Source organism: Uranotaenia lowii, chromosome 1, assembly GCF_029784155.1.
Source record: "Uranotaenia lowii strain MFRU-FL chromosome 1, ASM2978415v1, whole genome shotgun sequence".
NCBI classification, from domain to species: domain Eukaryota; kingdom Metazoa; phylum Arthropoda; class Insecta; order Diptera; family Culicidae; genus Uranotaenia; species Uranotaenia lowii.
In genome coordinates, this window is record NC_073691.1 from 185,629,584 (window position 1) to 185,644,095 (window position 14,512).

Consider the following 14,512-nt stretch of genomic DNA (forward strand, 5'->3'; position numbering starts at 1 on the left):
TTCAGATTCAGAATTCAGATTCAGAATTCAGATTCAGATTCAGAATTCAGATTCAGAATTCAGATTCAGAATTCAGATTCAGAATTCAGAATTCAGAATTCAGATTCAGATTCAGAATTCAGATTCAGAATTCAGATTCAGAATTCAGATTCAGAATTCAGATTCAGAATTCAGATTCAGAATTCAGATTCAGAATTCAGATTCAGAATTCAGATTCAGAATTCAGATTCAGATTCAGAATTCAGATTCAGAATTCAGATTCAGAATTCAGATTTAGAATTCAGATTCAGAATTCAGAATTCAGATTCAGGATTCAGATTCTGAATTCAGAATTCAGATTCAGAATTCAGATTCAGAATTCAGAATTCAAACAAACAGAAATCGTAATTAAAATTCCAGATTCATAATTTTTCATTCGATTAATAATGCATTATCAGATTCAAGATTCATCTTTGTGTGATATTTAATCTCTGCTCTGTTTTGCTTTATTTTCAGATTATATATTTCATAGCATTGGATTACTGAAAAGGATATACAAACACAATGGATTACATCTAGAAAACCAACATCAATGAAAGGATTTAGAGAATTCAAAAGGTAAGTTACCCTCAATTGACGCTTAATGGACCGGTTCAAAAGAATCCTTTGAACACCAGGGACACTTTTCACACCTTGCGCATTGCTTAATTCGACTCAGGAGACAAAATTTTAAACCTTTCAAGATTCTTAAAGGCAAAAAACACCTCAAATCCCCCCCCCAAGCCAAATTCAAGCGGGCGCCCTTTTTCTTCGAGACAAAGGTGAAAGGAAGGAAAGAAAAATGACTTCTCCCGGTCCCGGTGATTTTTCGTCTTTGAATCCAAGCAGGCTGTTTTGGCAAAATAGAAATTTCTCAGCTCATTTTTCTTCGATTCCGAATGTTTCGTTTTTTTTTTCTTTGAAGGCTAGTTTTGCGAAACATCATGCAATTTTGTCCCCGGAAAGGAGAGTCCTGTTCAAATTGTTTTGTGATCCTGACTAATGGACCATAACCTGGGTACTCTGGAAATGTGCAAGGTCGAGAAAACTTTCTCTTTTTTTCGGGGTTTTTTTGCATATTTTCTCTTCTATAGGACAATTTTTAACACTGAACTGTTTCAAGATTTTGTGGAGGAAGTTCATTTGCGTTGCGAACCTTGGACGAGGTAGGTGGCATTCGGGAGAAGTTTTGCGTGAGTCGGGAGTTTATAATAATTTGTTTGTGATATTTCTTTTGGTTTTGACAGCCGGACGTGTCATCAACAACAGAACGATTACTGCAGTGTTCTTGTTCCAGTTTTTTTTTTTTTCGTTTGTTTGGTAAAGTAGTTGGTGAAAAGTCGATTGCGGAAAAAAACAAGAAAAAAAACTCAAAGTAGGAACTTACAGTTTAGAGCATCAATTTCAACAACATCTGCATTGTTGTTTTGCGTTAGTTCATTAAATAATAAACAAACTGAAGTGCATGTCAAAAAGGAAGTTGGAAGTTAAGTTTTAATTGCATACTCTACGGTTTTTACAAGAATTTGAGTTCAGGCTATATTTGCAATTATCTTTCTTTTAAAAAAAAATCTTTTTTAAGAGTTAACTCGAGGAAAACAGACAAAAATATTGGGCTGAGGACAGTTATACTTTTATACTAATGATGGTCAGTTTTGAGTAAGTTGGCTTAATGTTTTTTGCAGTCCTGATTTTGAGTTTCTATCGCAGTCAATCCCAGCAGGTTCATATTTCAGAACTAAAATCAGATCACAAAATTAGAAGTTTGAATCTGTTTTGACTTCTTTTCTTGCAATATGAGTAAGTTCCATGGTTGGCATTTCTCTTCAGTTCGGCTTGTCCAGTAAGAGAGAGAGAGTGTAATTTTGTTTCTATTGTTCCTCCCAAGCAGCGTTGCTAGATTGCGAAACGCTCAAATCGGTAGATTCGACGAAAAACTAAAAATGTACTGCTTTTTACAAAATGAAACTTATTAACTTTTCTTTTTTTTTTTGGAAGTCAGGTAGAATTTTCGTACATCCGCATTTTCGATGATCCGTAGAACATCCGTAAGAAATGCTGAAAATACGTAGACTTAAAGCATCGCTCGGTAGATCCGTAGGAGGGCTTAAAATTCGAAGATCTACGAAGAAATCCGTAAATGTGGCAACGCTGCTCTCAAGCTGTGCGGAGAGCCATAAATTGCACTGTCAAAAAGAGTGATAATGTCTTCACGCTAAAGTGAGCAGCGATGGAAAAGAAAAGATTTTGATTCGACCAACGCAACGTCGCAGCGTCGCAAGATCTCGGTATGTTACAAACCATGAGCGAACTCAATCCCGTCGGCAGCTGAATCGAGTTGGCATGATGATGGTTGAATACCTACATGCAACATTTTGGGAGTGATGTAGCTCGGAGAAGGATGCTACTCTCTGTGCTCGGACTTGAATAAATTCCTACGTACGCGTCGCTCGCGTAGAGTGAGTGTCACTCTTGCACACGATTGGACCCAATCGCAAGTTGTAACACACCGTGATCGGGAAAACTCGAGACTTGTACACTTTGGGATATACCTACATCTTGTTGCAACCACTCCCAAAGTTCGGCACTTGTTGGTTAGGTAGGATGGCTAGGATTTGTTTTGCTCTCGAGTTACCCAACCCCCCGTGCCGTGTATGGATAGATACAAAAAGAAACATACGCACGGGCGTTGTTCTATGGGAATTTTTTTGGAACTTTTTAAATCTTCCCATGCCGTTTGCAAAGTTTCCGTTAAAACTGATGTCGTTTTTTATTTTATTCGAATTTGGAGTCGTTCCACTTGCCATAGAATGTGTTCAATTTGTATGATGTTAGATTTATTGGGTACGTAATTTATTCTTGTTTCTCAACATTTAAAAACTGGTTTAATATGTTTTAGTAAATTGGCCGAACTGGCTTTGAAAAGAGTACCAAAAAAGAATCACTTTAAAAAATGCATACAACTTTAGACTGTCTTATTGTATTAATCTGGTTTTACAATAATTGTAATTGTTACGGTGCATAAATACGCGAGGATTCAACGGAAATTTTGACCGCTATTTCAAAAAATTTAGTTAAAAAAAATTCAGACAAAAACATCCATTTATTGCTTTGCTTCACTGTATCTCATTTAATTTATTATTTTGTCTATTTTATTGGTTTTAACAAGTTTGCCAATGTTCTAAGTTTTTTAAGTTTGTCCAATAGGTTATGTTTCCTCTATTTTATCAATGCTGTCAATTTAGTCAGTTTGTTTACTTTTGTTATTTTTTTTTTTTTTTTTCAATAGATTCCATTTTGCGAAATCTGCCAATATGTATTATCAAAGCAGTTTATTTTGTCAATTTTTTTTTCAAATTCATTCAACTAATTAATTTGGTCATTCTGATGGTTTCTTAATTTATGGTCATTTTTAAGTTCTAATATTTTCGTCATTTTACAAATGGTTGTCAATTTTCACAATTGGGTCAATTTTGTAACTTTTTAAACTATGAAAAAATATCAATTTGTCTATTTTGTAAATACAATTTTCAAAATAAATTTGAAATATATTTGCTTTTGCACAAAGATTTTTCATGAAATATTAAATCCACCGTTGACATGTAGGACTTGAAATATTTCTCTGAAATATCGTGTTAATTTGCGAGAACCGTGGAAAATAAAGGGATTTATGACAAAAAACCATGTAAATAGAAGTCATGTAAGAAAAACTGAGCAAAATCAATCCTTAGTGTCCTTTCTATGAATAACTCTGGTTGATGGTATATTTACGTATAAGTTTAGCAATACAATTTAGCTTTTTTTAAGAGTTTCTTAAATGTCCCGCTTTTTTTTAGCTGTGTCCCGCTTTTTTGTCGTGAAATGTCCCGCTTTTTTTCTGAAAGTATATGACAAGCCTGGAATAACGTTAATTTAAATTTTGTTCTTTTAAATAATTAAGTTTTATGTTAATATTAATCTTAAATATTCTGAATGTTATCTCTGATGTTAAATTCAGAGTTCGTTTACCTACGTATGTATATTTTCAAAATCCATATGTTGATATTAAATCTGAAACCAGTTCATAGTGGAAGTTTATCCTATATAAACTCTGTTGTTTATGACAGTTATACGGTTTTATAAGCGCTAACTGGAGAAATTATAACCCAAAATGATTGGTAACACCCCAATGAAGTTAAATTATAATTATTTTTCAACGACTACAAAAGTTCTCATTTATTTTTAGAAAGTTTTAGGATTTATGTAACAGGATTCTCTCACTTGGGAGACTTTGGGATTTCAGCACTCAACCCCAACCCCCCTCCTCCCCCATTTACAATTTCGCACAGTGAAAGATCCAAGTTGAGGACACTCTTATAATGAAAAGCAATAGTCAAAAATTAAATAATTTAAAATAATAATCATCAAATTTTAAAAATAAAGTCATCAGGGAAAAAGTAAATTTGATTAAAGCAAACAACAAATTTATTTTAAAAAATAGAGAAAGTGTGTGTGTGTGTGTGTGTGTGTGTGTGTGTGTGTGTGTGTGTGTGTGTGTGTGTGTGTGTGTGTGTGTGTGTGTGTGTGTGTGTGTGTGTGTGTGTGTGTGTGTGTGTATATGTGTGTGAGAGAGTATGTTAGTGTGTAAAAAATACAAATATTAATGGCGAAATCCTCAAGCCTGCGATGAACAACCGGGACTGATATCGTCACATTTGTTGGTTGTAGCGTCATCAGACTGTTCCCGTTGTTTAGGTAGATTATTAAGGGCGGACGTGAGCAAGTCGCGATTTAACTTTATTCGAAGTATATTTTCGACACTTTCACCAGATAGTCTATTCCTTGTTGGGGTATAAATATTGTTATACTGGGAAAAATCTCTTTCAATTTCCGCTTGTGTTGATGCAGCTGCATAGACAACTCTTGCTACTTTCCACAAACGTTCATCTACCATTCTTTTCCCAAACCAATAGTGGACTACTTCGAAGTTCGGATCTGTTGCAGCCATTCGATTTTGGTAAGGGATGGTTCTAATAACCGAAGATATCGGGTTGTCAACGGATCCTACGATATCACTCGTACCTGTTCCAAACATTGATGAAATGAAATCATCCATATCGAAGGAATCAGAAGAAACTCGTGAGTTGGTCGGTATCGTTTTGGAATCGGTGGGCGTTGTAGGCTGCTCATGCCGCTCGATTTGTTTCCACAACTCCTCCAAGAATTCCTAAAAAAAGGTTATTTGTATAAATAAAAAAACTTGAGAAAAATCAAATAAATATAAATAATAAAGATGTGATGCGATTGCTTGGCAAAATATTCAAAATATAGTAAAAAATTAATTACCATGATCTGTTCTTTTTCAGCGCTTGAAAACAGCTCCGAACCTTTAAAGTTGAGCCTGGGATCAAGGAATAAAGCAGCTTTGTATGCCATGCTGCTCATAAGTGTCCTTTGGCGTTTTTGCATTGACTGCAAAATAGCGCTTCTAAATCTGTTCCCTTCTAATTTAGATACGCGGCCGAAGGCCTTAAGCCACTCTAAATGAAATTGGCTTATGCCACAGTTTTTTTTTTGCGCATTTATTGTTGCATCGTAGAGTGGAGAGAATGCTTCAGCATATTCTTCGATCAACTTCCAGCTACCTGATAGATCTGAAAAAGTTTTATCAAGGTTGAGGAACCGTTCTGTACACTCCTGGTTAATGGGTTAAATCGATTTGAGGACTTATACGAATTTCTCAACACCTGACGTCATGAAAGTTTCGTTTCGATTCACAATAAATCCATGTTTTTTGCAGAATTCAAAAGTAACATTTATATGAGTAAATTTAACTTTCAAGTTTGTATGGAAATTTGATATTTTTCTTTTCAAAACGAGCATTATTTTTCTTCTAACTCTCATTATTTCTTTTCAATTCTAAAAGACATACTTGCATTCAACAGGTTATAGCTGAGTTTTCTGAAGATTCCTCGACAAAATTGTTCAGCAGAAAATTTCTTTAGGGGAATTAAAAATTGGCACAAAAACGGTAAGATGGATCGGTTTCAGAGTTGAAACAAAAATCATGTTCATTGACATTGTTAAATTTTCCCGTACAATCCTGAAACATCATGGATAAGATTTAAAAAAAAAGCTTAACCTCAGGGTGCGAGAAATTCAAAAAAAAGCCCCCAAATCGACTTACTACTTTTAATTGATAATTGATAGCTCTTTAAATACATATACAAGTAATGGATTTTATATTTTTATTATCAAATACCTCTCTTTACTCTATAGAACATATTGTTTTTATTGGAAATATAAAATAATTACCCAGTTCTAGGTGTTTAATTCCTAATCCGGCGAAAAACTCACGGTTTTTGACCATCTCTCGCAGCATTAGATAATAATGATTCCATCTTATTTTATTTGGGATCGGGGGCATAGCAACTCCTGAATACTTGAATCTTTGCTTATACTCAATTTTCCGGTAACTTTTCACAACTTTCGTCACGGCGTTTAAATCTTGCTCACAATTTTTGGTTGCATCGTTAACCACTAAATTGATAGTATGTGCTCCGCACCGCACGCATTCAATGTTATTTAAGCATAAATTTTTCTCACAAGACTCGATAACATCGTTATTCAGTTCATCATAGTCAGCTTCAATTTCAGCATTAGTGTCACTTTTGAAATATTGCTCATTGATATCATCATTTTGTTGGGTTTGAATCAAATCCACTGCTTTAATGCCATTGCTGGCATTATCAATGGTAGCCGAGTACCATTGCCAAAGCTCGATATTGTAGATTTCACCAAGTTTTAAAAGTTCATTTTTCAAATACTCTGCCGTGTGACGCTCGGTTAACTCAACAACACCTGTAAATATTCAGAAAACTTAAATAATAACTTGCCCATTTTTGTAATTTTCTTTATTATTTTTTCATTATTATCACTTTTGTCCATAAGTAATCGAAACTTTTGTTTCCATTGACAAAAATGCGGAGCCATTTTTAATATTTACTTTTCATCAACTTTTTCATTTTATTTAAATTTAAGGAATTTTTGCCAACTTTTTCATGTAAGATTTTTTATTTTTATGTTTTCTGTTACTTGAGTTAATTTTATAATGTATCATTGACAAAATAAACATAAATAATGTCATTTTTGTTTGGTGGTATTTATGATGATTTTTTTATTTTACCACTCTTAATTTATAATTTTTTTGAAATTTTAATCTAAATTTTCATTTTTATTATTTTCAGCTAAGTAAATAATATAATTATGACTCTTGGAAAAATTGATAAATCTGGCAAAATAATCTTATCGAAATCATGACAAAACTAAGAAAAATATCGTTCTTAATTTTTGTTATTTAATTAATTTTTGCCTTTTTTTGTTATTGGTAAAATTAACAAAACTGACAAAAAGACGAAATTGATAAAAGTTTTATTCTTTTCATTTGAGTAACTATTGTAATTTATGTTTTTTTCTGGAAAATTGCTCGTTTGTTATTTTGACATTTTTATCATTTTTGTTATAAATCGATGAACTTTTTCGATCCCAATGTACGATTCAAAAATCCCAAATTTAATTCAATATGTGATGTGTAAACATAATTAATAGTTAGTTCATATTTATTCTCGATTAAAATGGGAATAAAAAAAGACAGTTCAATCTGATTAAAATTTATTTTTTCAAAATGATCCATGGTTACTTTTAGTTTCTGGTAACCCTAATTAATTGAAACAAATGCTATAAAAAATTATTATAGACTCATCAGAACACTTCAAGACTCTTACATGAACAGTTTTCTTGTTAAAATAATATTTCTTAAAATCTTTCAGAGCTGCTAGTTTCTTTTCATGACGAAAATTTCAAATCAATTTAACGGAAATAAACTCAAAATTGGGTTTGAATAATCGATTTACTTAAACAAGGACCTAAAAAAATAAACGATTTATGGGTAAACGATATACAGCTATGACTTCTATTTGAATGACTTTAAGAGTTAGATTTACCTTAACGGAAGTTTCAGAATAGCGCTCAAATTTTTCATTACATCCCCGCTCACACATTTCTACATTAGCTTTATTTTTGACAATTCCAAAAATTATTGAATCAGATCGAAGTTAATAATTTTTTTGAAAAAGGACTTTTTCTAAAATATGTTGATTTAGTTTTCAAAAGCTGCAAAGAAGATCCAACTGCCTACCAAATGAAACTAATGTCATCAAATCGGTCAGCATTTTTATGGAGCAATTTCCGATGGTCACCGGGAGTTTCCCGATAGTGTATTTTGCGGTTTTTCAAAAATATTTCAGATAAACTGAATATTTATCTGAAGAGTTATGACGATTTTTATTTAGGTTTCGAATCATATTGACCCAAACTGCGTGAGAAGGTTAAAGGAATTGAGATTTTTATTTTTTTTTTTATTCATTTACGCCAAAATTGATAAAATAAAACAAAGACAACAGTAGTTACAACAGAAATACAGAAATTTCACAAAAAAAAAGCAAAATAGACTAATTTGACAAGATATAAAAATAGATAAAATTATAAAAAAAAATTTGATTATTTTTTTATCTATTTTAAAAATTCATTTTAATTTCAATATTTTTTTAAAATTTTATAAATGTTGCCATTTAAGTAATTTTTATCTCCTTTCTATTCACTTTTGTCAAAATTGTCATTCAAAATTTAAAATAAAGTACGCTTCACTTACCCAATGACCGGCTGACCAAGGTTAGGTCCTTAAAAAATTGAACTCCAACTGCTAAAACACTTTTCTGCATCTTTGTTGTGCAGTCGAATTTCAATGACAGCAATTGTCCCTTCACTTCAACTTTGATCTCATCAATAATTGCCCTGCTAGTTTCGTCTATAATTTGAGCAATATTGTGCCGATTCATTTTGACTTTCAAAGCGTCCAATATGGGATCGAGAATGTCCTTAAAACCTTCCCATTCAACGCTTGAAAAGGGGCAATTGTGAACCGTGACCATCTTGATCAGACCCCCCATCACTTTTTTTTTGGACACGCGTACTAATGCGGTGTCATCCGAATCTTTTGGAATTTTGGAGCGTTTGCGGCGGATGATCATATCGAGCTCCTCATCCGGTATTCGTTTACCTAAACTTAAAACGTTATATTCCAACGGATGTTGCTCCCTAACATGGCGATGGCAGTTCGACGTGAAAATCACTTTTGGCCGGTAGCTGCAGTTCTCAGAAACTACACACTGGTGCTCTCCCTTCTCCCGGTTGAAAGTGAACAGCTGTTTTATTTTCTCGGATACATTTTTCTTCTCCATTTTGAATGCTGAAGTTCTGCGACAGAACGAAATAAAAAGACAACTTCAACAAACCGAACTTACAACAGAACTGGGCAAGCGAACTCAAGTGGCCAGCAGCACCGAGGCCCGAGACTCGACGAGAGTACCGACCGACCAACAGTAGGGGAAAGGTATCCGAAATGGGTAAATCGGGTATACGCCTACGGCCGTTTGACGAAATAACAAGACAACATATTCAATCAATGCATTTTGAGGGGGGAACTCAAAGTGGTCACTTTTTATATACCTAGATATTCATTTGAATCTCCTCTTTCAATGGACATACTTTTTGTGTGGTGTTTTGAAAATTTGTAGCAACGTTTTTCAAATTTACTGAAAGCTGCCAGATTTCAACCAGTGGTGTACAAATCTCGCACCCCTCACGCTCACGTAGCCGCGGGAGAAACAAATCCTTTAGCTCTCTTTTTGTCGCTCACCAAATCTACCACCCAACCCAGCAGCAGGAGGAACTGCCGTCTCGTCGCGTGGTTTGTTGATTGATTGTGCTGATGCTGATGCCTCTTTGCGTAGTTAATGTTTGGATTTTTAAATAGAGAAAGATTATTTCTCTATATTGAAAAAAGCTTCTTAAATCTTTTTAGATATTTTATCATTAGAATTCTTCAGTGATATATTTGTTTTGAATGTTTTCATGATTCTTTTCTGTTATTTCTAGCAGTGTCTACTGCAGGAGACACAAAATCTATGATGATTTTAATCAGAAATCGGAATCTGAATCGGAATCTGAAATCGAAATCTGAAATTTGAATCTGAAATCTAAATCTGAAATTTGAATGCGAAATCTTAAATTGATTCTTCATCTGAAATCTGAATCTCTGAAATCATGACATGAGGGGGAGTTTGAAAAATGACAAAAAAGAAGTTAGTTTCATTACCATATACTGAACAACTGAAATTTTTGTGGAACCAACTATGTTCTACAAAAATAATAATAAATTTAACGAAAAAAACTAAAATTTGAATTTAGAGAATTGGTTTATTAGTAAGCGAGATACAGCAATGCAAAGCCAAAATTGGGTGACTTTTTTGAAGCAAGAATTTTTTCTACCGGAAGTTCCGGGATAGCGGCCAAAACTTCCTTTGGACCACCAAAAACTTATACATCCATGGATAGATTAATTCTTGACAATTCCAAATATTATAAAATCAGCGCAATATTTGGAACCTGTCATCAGTTATAAGCATTCTAAAAAGAGCTCTTTTTTGGGACTTTTTTTATTCGGAATCAGCTACTGGTGATCTCGTAAAATATTTCGACTTTTTTTTCGATATTGAGAAACAAGAATAAATTTTCTATATAATGAATTAAAATTCATCGAAATCGGTCAATATTTGCGGCCAGGAGAACGTACGTAAACTACAGGTCAAATTTATCTAAAATAGATTTGTACGGAAATTTTGCGAACAGCTTTGGAAGGTTAATCATCCAAAAATCAAGATTATGAAGGCTGCGCGAGGATTCAACGGAAATTTTGACCGCTATTCCAGAAAATTTGGTCAAAAAAAAATTCAAACAAACATCCATTTATTGCTTTGCTTCACTGTATCTCATTTCATTTAATATTTTGTCTATTTTATTGGTTTTACCAAGTTTGCCAATGTTGTGAATTTTGTTAATTTTTTCAAAATTTTATATTTTCTATATTTTATCAATGTTGTCAATTTAGTCAGTTTGTTTACTTTTGTTATTTTTTTTCAACTGATTCCATTTTGTGAAATCTGCCAATTTTATCAAAGCAGTTTATTTTGTCAATTTTTCTTTCCAAATTCATTCAACTAATTAATTTGGTCATTCTGATGGTTTCTTTAATTATGGTCATTTTTGCATTCTGATATTTTTCTCATTTTTCTAATTTTTGTCAATTTTCACAATTTGGTCAATTTTGTAACTTTGTAAACTATGAAAAAATTATAAATTTGTCTATTTGGTCATTTGTACAAATTTTGACGATTATGTTAATCTAGTCAATTTTGCAAGTTTTGTCAATTTTTAATTTCTTCTGCATTTTGTGCATTTTTGTTGAATTTTTAAACATGACCCATTCCAGCATGACGTCACAACGTTTGCAACTTTCATATCACACATTAAACAAAAATATACCTCAAAGTTTTGTTTGAAATAAAGAGTAATTGTTGAAATCAGTTAATTTTCATACTAAAGTTCTTAAATTTCAACAACAAAAAACTCAATTCTAAAAAAGGTAACTATTTTATAATGGGAAATTAAGCTCAAGAAATAGCCATTCTAATGCTGTACATATTATTTTTAAATAATAAAAAATAAAAATAGGTTCTCAAGTTGAGAGGCGCTTGGAATGGGTCATATTTTTACCTGTTGCTATGGTCATAAAACAGAAACTGCCCCACCCCCTCCCACCCACAATCGGAGGGATTTTTTTTTTCAACAGTACAGCAATAACACTCCATGTCGCTATCTTTCTAAATAATTGCGAACGAATCGATTCCAACTACATACTAACGAACGAACGACCAAGCAACATACAACAGAGCAGAATCATTCAAAAAATCATGATTATGAACACCATGATTCGATCCGATCGCAAGTTGTAACACACCGTGATCGGGGAGATTCGGGAGTTGTATCCTTCGAGATTCGTAGCTTGTCGTAACCACGCGCAACAAGCCATATAGAAGATATGGGATAGCGTTGCGAGTGCACGCAACAGGATTTTTTCTGTTCTTGCATCTTCGAATCTCTGGTCACTCGTCGCTCTCTGAGATCTCTCCATGCAACATAAGCAGAACGCAGGGCGTCGCCTGCCAGTAGCAATTGGAACGAGTCCGAATGTTGGTCGTTCGCTGCTCAAAATCTTTAGAAGCGATTTTTTTCCATCGCTGAAAGTGAGCGAGAGTATTCACATTCATGGTTGCCACATGTACAGATATACATATATTGAAAAGTTTAGATTTTTTATTTATTTTTGGTACAGATTCTGTATGTGCAGAAGACAGATTTTTTTTAATTTGGTACAGATTTGTACAGATTTTTTGCTTTTAGTGTCATTCATAACACTGCGGCTTTGAATGTACCATTTGAATGCTTCTGACTTAATGAAATAATTAAAGTTTATCAAAGAAATTGATTTAACTATAAACTACTAAAATATGTGAAATTGTATCAATTGCAAACACTGGAGAACTAAAAAAAAAAATGTGATAATTGTATATATCGATGTAGCAGCCTTCTCTACAGATTTTTGTCAAAAAAAAAAAAAAAAAAGTGAAAAAGATTTTTATTACTTCAAAGTTCTAATTTAGATGTGGCAACGCTGTTCACATCTGCAGATGAAGAGAATTCCCTTCTCCGAAAATTTCTATTGCACAATGTGTAGAGAAGAAATCTAAGTGAAAAAAGAGTTTTTTTTTGTAATTTTAAAAGAAAGATAAGCTGCTACGACAGCTTCCTTTGACAGTCACTTTTTGAAGAAAAATAATCCAAAACAGCAGTGGCTGTTGTTGCCACGAGTACAGCTTTATCTGGAAAAACTGAATTATCGAATTTTTAGTGCAAGGTATAGATTTTTTACCATTTGAAAAAAAAAACAGTAAAAAATATTTTGAAATAGAAAAGAGAAATCAAATTGATGATCATGATTTTAAAAAAAAGACTGAGTTTAGATTTATGTGAAGTTATCAACTATGAAAAATACTATCAGATTTTCGACCTTTTTTTTTGCAGCTAAAACAAATTTTGGTGGAGTATTTGGAATGAAGGGTACAAATCAGAAAGATTTTTTCAAATGAAAATACAGATTTAAACGTGGCAATGCTGCTAGTGGAGAACAATTTGAAGACCCGATTTTCAACCTTTTTTCCGATCTGGGATATTATCATTGTTTTAACCGGGAGAGTTACATCCCGTAGTGGAATTTCGTAACCTTTCATTAATTCCCTGAAAACCAATAGCCTTCGAATAACAAGAATAATTTTGAGTTCGGCTGCCGGCTGGAGATTGCCCAGTCGAGCTCAAAGTTAAGGGCTGCATCCGAAGGGCTGTTTGAACCAAGGCAACTTAATTTTGAATTTGAAAAAAAGAACGGGTGTAAACTCGAATAAAGAGTGGAGCACAGAGGTGCCAGGTGGTTTTGTCAAAATTCAGAACACTTCCAAGAATATAATCAGAATTTTTCAGGACACCATTCAAGTGATGGAAAAAAACATGCAGCTCTGCTTATAATGCATAAATATAGGTGAAAAACAGGCACTGAAGATGCTTCAAATTATGCAACTAAAAGCGAGCAAAACCTAGGTTAAACTGCAGTTTTTATCGAAAAACACCATTTAAATATCAACTGAACCAAAAGATTTATTTGATCTTCTCATCATTTAACTATAAATTCAGTTAAAATTTGAATGTTTTTCGAAAAGCAGGACATTGGACAAACCATTTATCAAAAATATGTTATATGATTTTAATCGCCGTAATTTTGTATGATTATAATTTTAATGGCATGTGCGGCAGAATGAAAACTAGAGAGAATTTATTTTATAGAAACTTGAAAGAAAGGTGGATAGACAGGCATTAGTGCGCCAATAGGAGAAAGCTTGATAGGTGTTGAAATTTTAGGCTAGAGGGCATGTTGATGAAAAGCTCCCATGACTTGCTCCCGCCTTTGCTCTGCACTAGCTAACTATACATGAGAAACTCAGAAAGAGAACTCCCAAGTACATGGGAAGTTTCTCATGTATAGTTAGCTAGTGTAGAGCAAAGGCGAGAGCAATTCATGGGAGCTTTTCATCAACATGCCCTCTAGCCTAAAATAACAACACCTATCAAGCTTTCTCCTATTGGCACACTAATGCCTGTCTATCCACCTTTCTTTCAAGTTTCTTTAAAATAAATTCTCTCTAGTTTTCATTCCGCCGCACATGCCATTAAAATTATAATCATCTTTATCAAAAATCAGGACAATACAAACGTTTAAGAAAAATTAGGGCGATCTCTAAAAATCAGGAAAAATCTTCAAAAATCAGGACATCTGGCATCTCTGGTGGAGCATGATCAATAGACCGCTGCAAAAAATGACTCTTTGCTCCCATATGTTTTTTTGACGCCTTTTGGGTCACCAAGCATCATTGTAAAATTTGAGATGATTTGGTTGATTCCTGAGTTAGCGCAACGCGTTTCAATTTTGTAAATAATTTGTATGGAA

At 33.3% G+C, this 14,512-nt stretch overlaps 1 protein-coding gene across 1 annotated transcript in view; it reads left to right on the forward strand.

Annotated features, from left to right (window-relative positions):
- The window catches only part of LOC129738216 (homeotic protein antennapedia), a 233,009-nt gene that overhangs the window by 66,212 nt on the left and 152,285 nt on the right, over positions 1–14,512 (forward strand). Inside the window, exon 2 of the mRNA XM_055729407.1 lies at positions 496–597. The gene's annotated coding sequence lies outside the window, so the exon portion shown is untranslated. The remainder of the gene's footprint in view (positions 1–495; positions 598–14,512) is intronic.